This window comes from Myxine glutinosa, chromosome 6, assembly GCF_964187855.1.
Source record: "Myxine glutinosa chromosome 6, kmMyxGlut1.1, whole genome shotgun sequence".
NCBI classification, from domain to species: domain Eukaryota; kingdom Metazoa; phylum Chordata; class Myxini; order Myxiniformes; family Myxinidae; genus Myxine; species Myxine glutinosa.
The window spans coordinates 121,147,222-121,162,745 of NC_136266.1; the positions used below are offsets into that span (position 1 = coordinate 121,147,222).

Sequence of the window (15,524 nt, forward strand, 5' to 3'; positions counted from 1 at the left end):
CACTCCTCTCCAGTCCTTCTCACTCCTCTCCAATCCCTCACACTCCTCTCAAATCCCTCACTTCTCTTCAATTCCTCATACTCCCCTCCAATCGCGCCTCACTTGCCTCTCCAATCGTGCCTCACTCTCCTCTCCAATCGCTCCTCACTCGCCTCTCCAATCGCTCCTCACTCTCCAACCCCTCGCTCCTTCCCAACACATCCTCACACTCCTCTCCAATCCCTCACACTCCTCTCCAACCCCTCACACTCCTCGACAACCACTCACACTCCTCGACAACCACTCACACTCCTCGACAACCCCTCACACTCCTCGACAACCCCTCACACTCCTCTCCAACCCCTCACACTCCTCTCCAACCCCTCACACTCCTCTCCAACCCCTCACACTCCTCTCCTCCCCAACCCCTCACACTCCTCTCCAACCATTCACACTCCTCTCCAATCCCTCACACTCCTCTCCAATCCCTCACACTCCTCTCAAATCCCTCACACTCCTCTCAAATCCCTCACACTCATCTCCAATCCCTCACTCCTCTACAATCCCTCACACTCCTCTCCAATCCCTCACACTCCTCTCCAATCCCTGACACTCCTATCCAATTCCTCACACTCCTCACCAATCCCTCACACTCCTCTCAAATCCCTCATACTCGTCTTCAATTCCTCATACTCCCCTCCAATCACGCCTCATTCACCTCTCCAATTGCGCCTCACTCTCCGCTCCAATCGCCTTCTCACTCTCCGCTCCAATCGCCCCCCACTCTCCGCTCCAATCGGCCCTCACTCTCCAACTCCTTGCTCCTCACTCTCCAACCCCTAGCTCCTCGCTCTCCAACCCCTATCTCCTCGCTCTCCAACCCCTCGCTCCTCGCTCTCCAACCCCTCGCTCCTCGCTCTCCAAACCCTCGCTCCTCACTCTCCAACCCCTCACGCCTCACTCTCCAACCCCTCACGCCTCACTCTCCAACCCCTAGCACCTCGCTCTCCAACTCCTCGCTCCTCGCTCTCCAACCCCTCGCTCCTCGCTCTCCAACCCCTCGCTCCTCGCTCTCCAACCCCTCGCTCCTCGCTCTCCAAACCCTCGCCCTCACTCTCCAACCCCTCACTCCTCGCTCTTCAACCCCTATCTCCTCGCTCTCCAACCCCTCGCTCCTCGCTCTCCAACCCCTCGCTCCTCGCTCTCCAAACCCTCGCTCCTCACTCTCCAACCCCTCACTCCTCACTCTCCAACCCCTAGCACCTCGCTCTCCAACTCCTCGCTCCTCTCCAACCCTCCTCATCGTTGTTGCAGCAGCATTCTGTGCGGTTCTCCCATCTCGTGCGGTCTCTGTGCGGTTCTTGCTACGTCCTGTTCAAGTTTGCATTGACGTTCGTCGACGGACTCGTTCGCCCCTCTCATTCGTTTTCTTGCGACATCCTGTTCAAGTCTGCGTTCTTCGTCGACCGTCGCATTCATTTTGGAAATGGAAGTTTCCACGCAACGCATGAATTGTCACGATCCTCAAGAGGAAGTGTCTCGTAATTATCAAATGATAAATGGCAAGTAAATTACATTGTGAAAATTAAAGATTTCAAATAAACCTATTTAAAGTGTATGCGCACATAACTAATAAAAAAAACGAAGAAATATCTCCCGGTAATTTCCTGAAACATATTTTACTTCCGGATAATAATGTTGAATGAAAATGAAATAAGAAAGAACGAAGATATATATGTCGTTTTTGTGCCGACTGTCATAAAACGTAAAAGTAATATATCTTAACGGAAAAGAAAAAGCGAATTTTTAATATATGTCGACATTTTCCCCGAATGTTATTTTAGGCGGTGTATTTTCGTGTATAATCGTGGCGCGATTTTTATAAATATATCTCGGCAATTTCCCGTGTGTGCGTGAATGTTCTCAATTATTTCTGACACCGAGTCTAAAACCATCGATAAAAATTAAATCAGATGGTGAATTCGATAAAATCGTGAGGGTGACTCTCAATGAATGGGCTTTAGTTTACAGGCCTTTGAGAAATCATTTCGTTCTATAAACGGAAACTTTCTTGGGATTCTCTTCCCGTTTTTTTTCAACCGAGTCTAAAACTATGTTAGCGACTGTTAGAAATGAAATGATATATCGAATTAGAATTGAAATAAACCTGTGTGAGAGAGAAAGACAGCATGGGCCTAACTAAACAGGCCTCAAAGCCATTCGAGGTAATAAAATGGTGGATATTTGTTTACATGAAGCCTCTCCAAGAATGGGTGGAGCTATGGGTGGAGCTCCTCTGCAAACGGACTAAGCCACACCCCCGGACAGACGGACAGAATCACCTTCGCCTATTATAATTTCGATATGATATGATATGATTCCCCGAAACATGCACAGTACTGAGATGGAATGCACAACCTCGCATTGATATGATTTCTATGGGATGAATGAATAAAGATGACAAACGTGCCTCCTATAGTATGATGGTTGTGAAGTATTTTACAAATACTGTATTGTAAATCTACTCATTGAGTGAAAATTTGCCTATTGTGCTGTTTGCCTATTGTGCTGATGATATTAACAGGACGTGCAAGAAAGAGCCTTAAACATAGTATGTACATCCGGATCAAGCCCCGGTGTGTGTGCGACTGCTCAGGACAAGATGGAAGCACATGCTTGGGGGTAAGCGGCTTTAAACTTTTTAAATTGACAATCATCTCTACTTTATTTTATTGTTTATATGCTCGGCCACAAACTTGCTGATGAACCTTTCTATGGACCTTTTCCTGGCTCTTCTCCATCATGCTAGAGGCAATGTGCAAACCATCCATGTAGGCCCTGTTAATTGTGACAACGTTAATCCATATCACATAAAGCGCTCACTCGTTGATGCCAGCCCAGATGGATGTAACGGTGCTTACCATGTGGCTGACCATGTACATCAATCACACTGACAACCCATGGCAAATCAATGTTGAGAGGATGTTTGGCGAGTCTGCATGTTCGGGTGAATAGTTTGTTATGACACGGAAATTTTTTTCCGCGTGGTCAATTTCGATCGCGTTCGAGAGTTTGAGGGTTTAAAACGAGCACCTGAAAGGGTCCTGCGACGTTTTCGCTTGGAACAGTTTCTTGTATAATTACACTGGCAGGTATATGCAAGAAAGTAGGAGGGAAGGTAGATGTAGAAAAAGGTAATTCCTCCTATCGTGCTTGCATTGTTTTGGTGGATAGAAGTTGTTTTCACCCTTGTCTGTTTGCTTGTGAACAGGATGTCTCAAAAATTTGTGGACGGATTCCGACGAAATTTTGTGGAGAGGTTGGGAATGTGATAAGGATGAAATGATTAGATTTTGGTGAAGATCTGGATCTGAGAAATTTAAATTTTTAAAAGTGATTCTTCACCATTGAGTGTTATGTCCAAAAACGATATATAGCACGATATTTCAAAAACTTGTGGACGACTTATGGCAAAACCTGGTGGATGAGTCAGGTAAGTGATAAGGACAAGCCGATTAGCTTTTGGTTCAGGTCTGAATCCAGATCCGACCTATCAGTGGATACAAAACGTAAACTGTTCAACCTGGTGGAGGTGTGCTCTCTATCGAGTGCCTTTATAGTTCTATTTGTGCCTTTCCTTTCTTGTAAAGGTTAAAAAGATAATGAGAGTTCCCCTACAATAAACTTTAATACAGGAGGAGATCATGAATGTCCGTGCACTGGTTGCCAACCTGTGGTCCATGCTTTATCTTTTTTAAATGTAAGGAAGCAGCATGTACCTTTTTTAAGTCTTTGGTATGACGCAGCGAGGATTCCAACCGCCGACGTCCCAGTCCCAGAGCCTTCAACCACCAAGTCTGGTAAATATCCGTGAAGACCTCAATGGAGTTGTCGTGGAGTTTAGCACCATTGCAGCCAGGGTGTCCAAATTTTAAAAAATTGCTGTTCTAACCTGCAAGAGGCACTGCATCAGCGGCAAAGCCACATACCCAACAAATTATGCTACCCGCAGTCATGTATTGTATATCAAAAAGAGACATATGCCCACTTAGAAAAAAGGTTCTTGTCTTAAGTGAACCGGGTGGACTTTTACATTGATGAAGAAGCAGACATTTTGAAAAATTAATACGATATTAATGTTAAAGATGAGCATCAATTACAACTATTTTATGAGAAGGGCGACGTAACATTTGGACTGTGTTCGAGTTTATGGTCCAATTCCTCAACTAAATTACAAAGAATACTTATTTGTGCTGCTGTGCTGCTTTATCGTTCAATGCTCAACATTTAGAAGACAGAGCACAGATAAACCCTATGGATTTACATCATCTTGAGGGGTACGGGGTGGGGGTGAGATTAATCTTTAATGGTCCGTCTGACTCCAGTGAGAAAACAAGATGGTTTCACTGCCACCTAGAGTGCCCCGGCAAGTTATGGCACTTCACCAAAGATCAGCAGCTGTGTTTGTCTGATGTTTGCAAACAAACAAATGCCTGTCTGTGTCTGTGTGTGTCTGTCTGGCAGCTCGTCCATGGGCCTTAAACACTGTTAAAAAATTAACAAACAAACAAACAGGTAATCCATTCATAATAAATAGCACCGCAAAGCGGGCGTAACCCCTCAGCCCATGCATGGTGGAAACCAATTTCAAGATGGCTGCCGTGGCGGCCATATTGAAAATCTCAGCACGCCCATTTTCGTAAGGAACCTTCCTCTACTCAACCCCAACACACACTGCAAAAATGGATTTAATCGGACAAGCCGTTCTGCTCAAAATTGACGGAAACCAAAAGTTGACGGATGCCCGGACGACGCCCGTGACGACAATACCCCTTAGCCCAATTTGGGCTGAGGGGTGAAAACAGGCAATCCATTCATAAAAACAGGCAATCCATTCTAAAACTTATGTAAATTTGAAAAATATTAAAATTTTTATAAAGAAAAAATAAGATATAGTGATTTGTATAAAGGCAGTATAATGATTTGGCACAAAAAACCTGCACACCAAGCTTTTGTGTCAAAAATGATGATTTTAAGCAAGCAAGCAAGACTGTTTTGCATGATAAAGGTTCCAAGTGTAATATGTGTTGTATGTGTTGAGAACTAATATGTGTTGTTTTGCTGTGTACAAGCTAAAATTTGTATGAACAAACAAACTGTCAATCCATTCATAAAAAAACAGACATTCCATTTTATCTCACATGAAAAATGTTTTTACAGCACAGCCCATTGGGCAATACCTCTGGAACAGCATTTGTCTCTCCGTATGTATGTATTTATGTACAGTGCCTATAGAAAGTCTACACCCTCTTTCAAAATTTAACCTTTTCTTGCCTTATATCCTGGAATTAATTGCATTAAATCAGACTTTTTTCACCTTTATTTACACATTGTAACCCACAATTTCCAAGTGAAAAATAAATTCTACAAAGTTCAGAAAATTAATTAAAAAACAAATGTAGAATATATTGGTTGGATAAGTGTCCACCCCCCCCCCCCCCCCTCATAATAGCAATTGTAAATTAGCTCAGGCGCAAACAATCACGTTCAAAAATCACACTAAGTTAATTGGCCTCCACTTGTGTTAAATTGTAGTGAATTAATGAATGATCGTTTAAACACCATTTTCCCCGCTAGAGCGGGGATTAGCCTTGCGGGCTCCATGACAATCATGGTTCCCTGTTTGAGGCAATGTTTTTATGGCCGGATGCCCTTCTTGACACCAAACCTTAGTCGCCTCTTACGATGCGCAGGGATACAGTGTACCTATTCTAAATCGGGGTACACACCTGGATCATTCATCCCAGCAAGCTGGTGCTCAATTTGCCAACCTCGGAAGGATGACAGGCTGAGTCAACCCCCGTGGCGTTAATTCAGCGATCGACAATTCAAATTCAGGATCCTAGGATCCCAAGTCTGCACCCTAACCGCTAAGCCAACACCAGGCTCTGTGTTAAATTGTAGTGATTCTGATTATTTCAGAAAAAAAAATCAACAGTTTCTGTATGTTTCCTCTGCTGGGTAATGCATTTCACAGTAAAGATTCAACCATGAGCACCAAGGAGCTTTCAAATGAACAATTAAGTTGTGGAACGGCACAGATCAGGGGATGGGTACATCAATTAAGAAGTGAAAGGCATACGTATGGTACCACCAAGACCCTTCTTAGATCAGGCCGTTCCTCCAAACTGGATGACCAAGCAAGGAGGAGACCAATCAGAGAGGCCACCAAGAGGCCAATGGCAACTTTGAAAGAGCTACAGGCCTTTATGGCAAACACTGGTCACCGTGTGCATGTGACAACAATATCGCAAGCACTCCACCAGTCTGGCCTGTACGGTAGGGTGGCAATAAGGAAGCCATTACTCAAAAAAGCCCATGTTTGAGGTATGCAAAAAACCACTCCAGAGATTCTGAAGTCATGTGGCAAAACGTTTTGTGGTCTGACGAAACATTTTGGTCTAAATGCAAACCCGTTACGTTTGGTGCAAGCCCAACACAGCACATCACCAAAATCACACCATCTCTACTGTGAAGCCTGGTGGTGGCAGCATCATGTTATGGGGATGTTTCTCATCAGCAGGGACTGAGGCACTTGTCAAGACAGAAGGGAAAATGGATAGAGCAAAATACAGAAAAGTCCGAGAGGAAAACCTGCTGCCCTCTGCAAGAAAGCTGAAATTGGGACGGTAGTTCACCTTTCAGCCTGACAACGACCCGAAGCACACAGCCATAGTTACACTTGAGTGGCTAAGGAACAAAAAGATAAATGTCCTTGAGTGGCCCAGTCAGAGCCTCGACCTAAATCCAATCGAAAATCTGTGGCATGACTTGAAGATTTCTGTCCATCCCCATGCAACTTTACTGAGCTTGAACAGTTTTGTACAGAAGAATGGACAAATATTGCCCAATCAAGGTGTGCAAAGTTGGTAGAGACCTATCCCAACAGACTCAGAGCTGTCATATCTGTCAAAGGTGCTTCCACCGAGTATTAACTCAGGGGGGCGGACACTTATCCAACCAAGATATGCTCGTTTTGTATTTTAAATTAATTTTCTGAATTTTGTAGAATTTGTTTTTCACTTGGAAGTTGTGGGTTACAATGTGTAAATAAAGGAGGAAAAAGACAAATTTAATGCAAATTAATTCCAGGCTATAAAGCAACAAAATGTGAATTTTTTGAAAGGGGGTGTAGACTTTCTATAGGCACTGTATGTATGTATGAATGTCCCTTCCACCGGAATTTTGCGGGTTTATTCCCTTTAAAATTCGTTTTCTCCGCAAACGTTGGTTCTATTGACACAAAAGTTTTACCATCGGAGCGCCTCCTCCTGTGTAATTTAAATGATAATTATGACGTCATACGTCACGTGGTGAGAGCGCCATCTTGGAAAAAAACAAACAGCTTTGCACCTCAAGATCTCCAAAACCGCTTCATTAAAAAAATTGAAAGTTGGCTCATTGTAAAGTACTACCCATGTGGAATAACGTATGTTAATGATTATGTCGTAGGTGACTTCATTATGACGTCATAAATCTACAAGTACAACACTTGATCCGATCATTATGAAATTTCTTAAGTGTTATCTAGGGATAAATTCGTCAAGAAAATAAATTGATGATGTCATCGGTCACGTGGTTTGGCAGCCATATTTTTACGGCATAGCCTGTAGGGCAATGCTGTGTGGAACAGCATTTGTCTGTCCATCCTGTGTATCTATGTCCCTCACAAACTACAACCAATCAGAGCTCATAATCTGGTCATATGACAGGGGGAGAGCAGTTCCTCCACTCAGCAGATTCAAGCCCGGCTACGCCGTTGTTAGACTATTGGTCTTGTTACTCTCACCTGAGGAGAGGGTATTGCATTTGAGTCCATTTGTTTGTCTGTGTCTGTCTGTTTGTTTGTTCCTCCGCACAGAATAAATATGATTTTCTCTGCAACCGTTGGTCCAATTGACAGGAAATTTTCACCATAGGTACAACTCCCCCTGTATAATTTTTAAATGATAATTATGACGTCATAGGTCACGTGCTATTGGCGCCATCTTGGAAAAACCGAAAATTTTTGCACCTCTATATCTCAAGGCTTTCATGTGTCTTTCACTGAGGAGAGGCTTCCGTCTGGCCACTCTGCCATAAAGCCCAGATCGGTGGAGAGTTGCAGTGATGGCTGTCTTGGAAGTTTCTCCCATCTCCACACAGGATCTCTGGAGCTCAGCCAGAGTGACCATCGAGTTCTTGGTCACCTCTCTTACCAAGGCTCTTCTCCCCCCATTGCTCAGTTTGGCCGGACGGCCAGCTCTCGGAAGTGGCCTGGTTGTTCCAAACTTCTTCCATTTAAGAATTCTGGAGGCCACTGTGCTCCTGGGAACCTTCAATGCAGCAGAATTTTTTTTTGTAGGCTTCCCCTGATCTGTGCCTCGACACAATCCTGTCTCTGAGCTCTGCAGGCAGTTCCTTCGACCTCATGGCTTGGTTTTTGCTCTGATATGCATTGTCAGCTGTGAGACCTTATATAGACAGGTGTGTGCCTTTCCAAATTATGTCCAATCAATTGAATTTACCACAGGTGGACTCCAATCAAGGTGCAGAAACATCTCAAAGATGAATGAGAGAAATGGGAGGCACCTGAGGTAAATTTCAAGTGTCATAGCAAAGGGTCTGAATACTTATGTAAATGTGATATTTCAGTTTTTTCTTTTTAATAAATATGCAAAACTTCATAAAATCCTATTTTCTCTTTGTCATTATGGGGTATTGAGTGTAGATTGATGAGGGAAAAAATGAATTTAAACGATTTCAGCATAAGGCTGTAACATAACAAAATGTGAAAAAAGTGAAGGGGTCTGAATACTTTCTGAATGCACTGTTGTTTCATGATTACGATTAAACCGAAAAGACCTCGGAATATCTTTCCTCGGAATAAACCGAAAAGTCCGGACTTAGTCTGGACTCAAGTCAGTTAGTTCTTGAAAGACCTGGATCAAAAACTTTCCGTGGCTGACTCCACAAAGAAGATGGGAACAAGTTCGAATGTTAAAAAAGTAGTAGTAATAGTCCAAAAAAAAAAAGTATTTATTTTGATTTATTTATCCACACCATCCTACGTTTCTGGGGATTGACCGACAACAGACGTTTCTTGAACTACCGTGAGTATCTCTCACATCAGATAATTTGAAACCCTCGTGTAGTTCAAAATACGGTAACCTTGCTGTTAAGAGAGGACTGATGCATTGTGACAGCATATTTTGGGTCAAAATGTGGTCAACCACAACGAAACTGCAACTGGGTCTAGGGTGATCCCATCTGTGCCACGGTGGAGTAAATGTGAGCAGATTTAATCATGAGAAACGGAACTTTAAGCTTACAACTCCGAGAGAGAACATCACAAGCGATAAAGCTGGACGGTTCTATTGAACAAACAGAGAAAGCAAAATTACGAATGCTTTTGGCACTTTTGATTTTTTTCATGATTCGTAACCAATTCTATAACAATAAAATCGTACAATTAATTGTATTATAACAAACATTATAACAAGAAGGACCTGCCCTATTGCTCGTCATATAACAAATAAAGATATTGTTTTCTGGATTAACTTTAGCAGGTGTATAGGATATGGATAGCCTAGGTAGGCCCAATAGGTGTGCACACTTGTGTTCGAATCTCTATTCAGATACAATCTGTCATAATGGTTTTTTCGCATGCAGGGCAAGCCATCAATGGATGGTCTTTTCATCCAAAGGATGTTAGGCTTAGGATCTGTCTTCAAACACTTCCACCAGCACTGGTCATTGGTGAACGTCAAAGCTCACACGGTCACTTTTGCAAAAGGGTAAGCAAGTTATCCTTAAGGAAGGGACAAATCTGTCCATTACCTTTTTGAGATATCCTGCTATATGTTGGTTTTAGCCCAATCACTCAATGGTGAAGAATCACTTAAAAAATTAAATAATTCTCATATCCGAATCCATATTCAGATCTTCACCAAAATCCAATCGATTCTTCCTTCTCACACACACCCAACCTCTCCACCAGGTTTCGACCAAATCCATCCATAACTTTTTGAGATATCCTGCTATGTATCGTTTTTGTCCCTATCTCCCAATGGTGAAGAATCACTTTTAAAAAATTATAGCATCCGGATCCGAATCCAGATCTTCACCAAAATCTAATCATTTTGTCCTTGTGACATACGCTACATCTCTGCCAAATTTCGTCCGAATCCGTCCACAACTTTTTGAGATATTTTGTTCACAAACAAACAGACAGGAGTGAAAACACAACCTCCATCCAACTTTGGTGGCGGATGTAAATATGTCGTGCATAGCACGATGCTTGCGAAATCCCGAAAATAAGTTGTTGGCCTGTGAAAAATAATTATTTTTTAGATCTAAGGCTCAAACGCCAAGGCTGCATAAATCATCAATTATCATTTTGTATTTATTTTTCAACTGTTCTTGTTATTTTGAGCATAAAGAAGAAGAAGAAGAAGAAGACGTCAAAATACAAACGGACAAGTACGGGCTTTGCAGTTTCAGATGCTTTCTGATTCCTGTTCTTGTTGTGTCGACTTATGGCCGCACTATCCCACTGTTGGTCAATCGCCTTTTTACCTGCGCCACCAAAGGTGGATGAAAGTTATGTTTTCACCCATGTCTGTCTGTATGTTTGTCCGTTTGTTTGTCAACAAGATATTTCAAAAAGTTGTGGACAGATTCGGACGAAATTTGGCAGAGATGTAGCGTATGCTACACAGACGAAATGATTCAATTTTGGTGAAGATCCGGATTCGGATCCTGCCAGTAGAATTTTTAAAGTGATTCTTCACCATTGGGAGATCGGGACAAAAACGATACATAGCAGGATATCTCAAAAAGTTATAGACCGATTTGGACGAAACATCGTGGACAGGTTCGGTGTCTGACAAGGAAGAATCGATTTCATTTTGGTGAAGATCCGGATTCGGATCCGGCTAGTATAATTTTTAAAGTGATTTTTCACCATTGGGAGATAGGGCCAAAAACGATACATAGCAGGATATCTCAAAACGTTATGGATGGATTTGGACGAAACTGGAAACATGCAAATCGTGGCAGCCAAGAGCAAACATCTTTTCGTCTTTTCGAAGCTGTCCATGCGCTCACGCTTTCGAAGTTAAGTAATTTTTCACAATTGTGTTTTTGTCGAAACTGTATCTATCTTTCGGTGTGTGTACCTAGAGTGTGTCTTTAGTAAGATTCTCGGTGTTAATTTTTCATACATGTATACAAAATCGTCGATTAATTCGTGTCGCGTATTTTGAGGCCTAGTAGGCTACCGTGTCTGACCTTGAGGCTTTGTTTTTCTCCCAGCGGTCCGTCGATTGTGCTGCAATTAGTTTCGTTCTCTGTTTTTGTCCCCGTCTTTCACCCCATACTTCCTTGTTTAAAATCTCAACTCAAAAAAAAAACCAAAAAAAAAAAACCATTTCCTTCTCTATTTTTATTCGTTGTTCTTATTCGTTTATTCGTTGTTCTTATTTGTTCATTCGTTCTTCGATCACGTGTTTCACCCCCATTTCCATTTCCCCAGATAGTTTTCACTGCTCAATTTAAAAATGTTTCAACTTTCCCCTGAAGAACTGTATTCTGTCGTATATTATAACACCTTTTTCTTCTTCTTCTATAAAAGGATGCTTTCGACTTGCTCACCAAATCTATTCATTCCAAAAAAAAATTCCATCTCTTGCAGTTCCTCTTTTCTACATTCCTGAAACTCTCCTAGACTCCACCCCTCCTTCAGCGTCCTCAAACGTGTTTTTGACTCGAAGGTCACAAGAAACTCATTTTGCAATAAATGTTCATTTTCCATTAATCGTACACTTTCTAAAATCCAATCTCACCCCTCCCCTCCAAATCTTCCCCATCACCCCTCCCCTCCAAAACTTCCCAATCACCCCTCCCCTCCAAAACTTCCCCATCACCCCTCCCCTCCAAATCTACCCCCTTGCCCCTCCCCACCAAATCTTCCCCATCACCCATCCCTTTCAAATCTTCCCCTCCAAATCTTCCCCATCACCCATCCCTTTCAATTCTTCCCCCTTGCCCCTCCCCTCCAAATCTTCTCCATCACCCCTCCCCTCCAAAACTTCCCCATCACCCCTCCCCTCCAAATCTACCCCCTTTCCCCTCCCCTCCAAATCTTCCCCATCACCCATCCCTTTCAAATCTCCCCCCTTGCCCCTTCCCTCCTAAACTCCCCCCACACCCCTCCCCTCCGAGCCTCTCCCTCGCTCCTCCCCTCCTAGACTCGCCTCTCACCCCTGCTCCTCAAAGCATCCTCCCCGCTTCTTCCCCCTTCCAACTTTCACCTTCATCTCCCCCAACCTTCTGCCTCACTGTGCCCCCTCCCCAAATAACACCTCACTGTGCCTCACCCAATCACCATCAAACCTTTTGTCCACCCCATTCTTCCCTTTCTCCAAGCTATTCTGAAATCTCTGACACACCTTCAACAGCTCTCCCTACCACTTCCTCCTCTTCCACATCTTACCCAACCCCTCCCCCCCTCTGTTCTGTATCCGATGCTCCCCCTTCCTCTTCATTAACGGTATGGACCTCAAACATCCGGGGCCTTCGCTCAAACTTGACTGATCTCTCCATATAGGTTGCTTCTGACAAACCAGACGTGAACCGCTTTACAGAAACTTTCCTCCTTCATGATGTCTCTGATTCCTTGGTATCTCTCCCAGGTTACTCCCTCCTCCGGTATGATAGACCTGTGCCTCGTCCTGGAGGTGGGTTTGCTATCTTTATAAAAAAACTCTCTTCCTCACTCACCCTGCACTGCCCTCTCTCCACCTCACCCCCAGGAATACCTTTGGCTACGGCTTCTCCTTCGCTCCCACCTTTTGTTCATATGTGTGTTGTACCGTCCACCAAACAGTGATGACTCCATCTACATCTCGCTGTCTGATAATATGGACCAACTTCTATCTATCCATCCCAACTCTCTCTTCCTCATATGTGGTGATTTCAATTGTCACCATGCCAGTTTGCTGGGTGTGGGTACCTCTCTCACCAGCCATGGCTCCTCAGCAAAGGACTTCTGCGACTCACTGGGACTGACACAATCTGTCAATTTCCCGACCCGGATCTCAGTCAACGGAGCGTCTTCTCTTCTGGACTTGGTTATGACTAACTTCCCTGAAAATGTCTGCTGCTCTTCTTCTGCTCCAATCAGCTCATCTGATCAGGTGCTTGTTAAAGTGGACATCTCTCTGACCATTCTCAGAGATCCTCCTCAGCATCGACGAGTCTGGCATTTCACTCAGGCCAACTGGCACGGTCTTCAAGCAGCCATCAATCATCTGGACTGGTCTCCCATCTCGACCACCTCTGACATCAACTCATCCTGGGAATTCTTCAAAAGCAAATTGCTCTCTCTCATGCACAGATTTATCCCATCTCGTCTTCAGTTGTCATACCCTTCCTCCCGTCCATGGTACACGGAATCTTGTGGTGAGGCTGTTGCCCAGAAACAACTTGCCTTCGTCTCCTGGAAAGCAAATCCAACGGAAGGAAATCTCATTTCCTTTCACAAAGCCCGAAACAAGTGTGTGTCCACCCTGAGGAGAGCCAGGAAACAATATCTCTCCGTTCTCAAGACCAAACTCTCTTATCTGTCTCCCTCTTCCAAATCCTGGTGGCGTCTGGTCAAATCTGTTTCTGGTGTTTGTTCCCCCTCCATCCCCTCCCTCACCTCAAACGGCTACACGGCTGACTCCGCACGTGAAAAAGCTGAATGCCTCAACTCTGTGTTTGCCTCTAAATCTTGTGTCTCAAACCCATCCCTCTCTGTACCCACCGTACCCAGCTGCTCCTGGACTCTGTGTCCTTTCCTCCTGACAAGGTAGAAAAGTTTCTGTCAACCCTCGACTCTGATTGTGCAACTGGACCTGACGGCATCAGCCCACGGGTCCTAAAATCTTGTTCTTCCACTCTTTCACTCCCTCTCTCTGTTCTCTTCACCCTCTCTTTTGCTCAAGGTCATCTGCCATCTGCTTGGAAATTAGCCAACATCACCGCTTTGCACAAAAAATGTGCAAAAACAGATCCTAGCAACTACAGACCAATCAGCCTTCTCCCAATTTTCAGCAAAGTCATGGAATCCATCATTGCTTCAGATATGAAATCTTTCCTCTTCTCCAATGGCTTGATCTCTGATCATCAATTTGGTTTCAGACCTGGTCACTCTACTCTGGACATGCTGCTTCTGCTTTCTCAACAATGGATGGAGGTCCTCAATGCCAAACCGGAAATTAGAGCTGTTTCCCTTGACATATCACGTGCCTTCGATACAGTCTGGCACCCCGCTCTGCTCACCAAACTCTCCTCCTTTGGTATCCATGGAAATCTCCATGCATGGCTGGCGGACTTCCTCTCTAGTCATAGTCAACGTGTGGCCCTGAATGGGTTTCTCTCATCTCCTCTTCCTGTTCAGGCTGGAGTTCCCCAAGGCAGTGTTCTGGGCCCTGTGCTTTTTCTGGTCTTCATCAATGATCTCTCTAACTCTCTTGGAAATCTTCTCTATCTCTTTGCTGATGACTCTACTCTCTGTCGCTCCATTCCTCATCCCTCAGATCGGCAGTCTGCAGCCTCCTCACTCTCTGCAGACCTGGACAAAATCACAGACTGGGCAAACAAGTGGAACATGTCTTTCAATCCTGACAAATCTCACACTCTTTCGATGTCTCTCCGAAAAGACCGACTGGACAACCCTCCCATCCACTTTCTGAATAATCTTCTCCAAGAAGTTCTGTCACTCAAGCTTTTGGGTCTCACTGTCTGCCATGATCTTTCCTGGGAAAACCACATTTCAAATCTGGCCTCCAAAGCCAGTCGCCGACTGGGCATCCTCCGTTGTGCGAAGTCCTTCTTTGGCACACCTGAGCTCCTCACCACATACAAGGCTTTCATCCGCAGCTCAATGGAATACTGCTCTCCCCTCTGGGCTGGTGCTCCTGCCTCACACCTAGCTCGTCTTCACGCTGTTGAAACCAAAGTGTTCAGGATCATTGGAATCTCCCGCGATGAAGCTAACTCCAAGGGCCTTTCACTCACTCGACGCAGGCAGGTTGGTGGTCTTTCCGTCTTCATCCGACTCCTCTCCGGCCTTGCCCCCCAGCTCTCTCTGGGCTGTGTCCCCCAAATATTCCTACAGGTCGCACAAGATCTGCCTGTAACCCTCTTATGGTTAAACTGCCAAAATCAAAACTCTCTGCTCACCTTCACTCCTTCATTCCTCTTTTCTCCCGCCTCTGGGACAAACTCCCCCACTCTCTTCAATCCCACTCCTTCCTCCAGGTCTTTAAAACAGCTGTTCACCACCATCTCTTATCTTCCCCCATCAAAAACCTTGATCTTTTCTACCCCCGCTAATTTCACACCAAATCCACTTTTTTTAAATACCAACTTCTGTCCTGGAAGTCCTTGGTGTCCTTGTGTTTTATACTTCTCCTACCCCCCCCCCCTTCCCACGCCTCCTCCCCCCAAGCCCTCTC

The 15,524-nt window shown here is 44.4% G+C and overlaps 1 long non-coding RNA gene across 1 annotated transcript in view; it reads right to left on the bottom strand.

Annotated features, from left to right (window-relative positions):
- The window catches only part of LOC144892526 (uncharacterized), a 107,740-nt gene that overhangs the window by 73,193 nt on the left and 19,023 nt on the right, over positions 1 to 15,524 (bottom strand). The window contains exon 2 of the long non-coding RNA XR_013623728.1: positions 3,759 to 3,931. This is a non-coding gene — a long non-coding RNA (uncharacterized LOC144892526). The remainder of the gene's footprint in view (positions 1 to 3,758; positions 3,932 to 15,524) is intronic.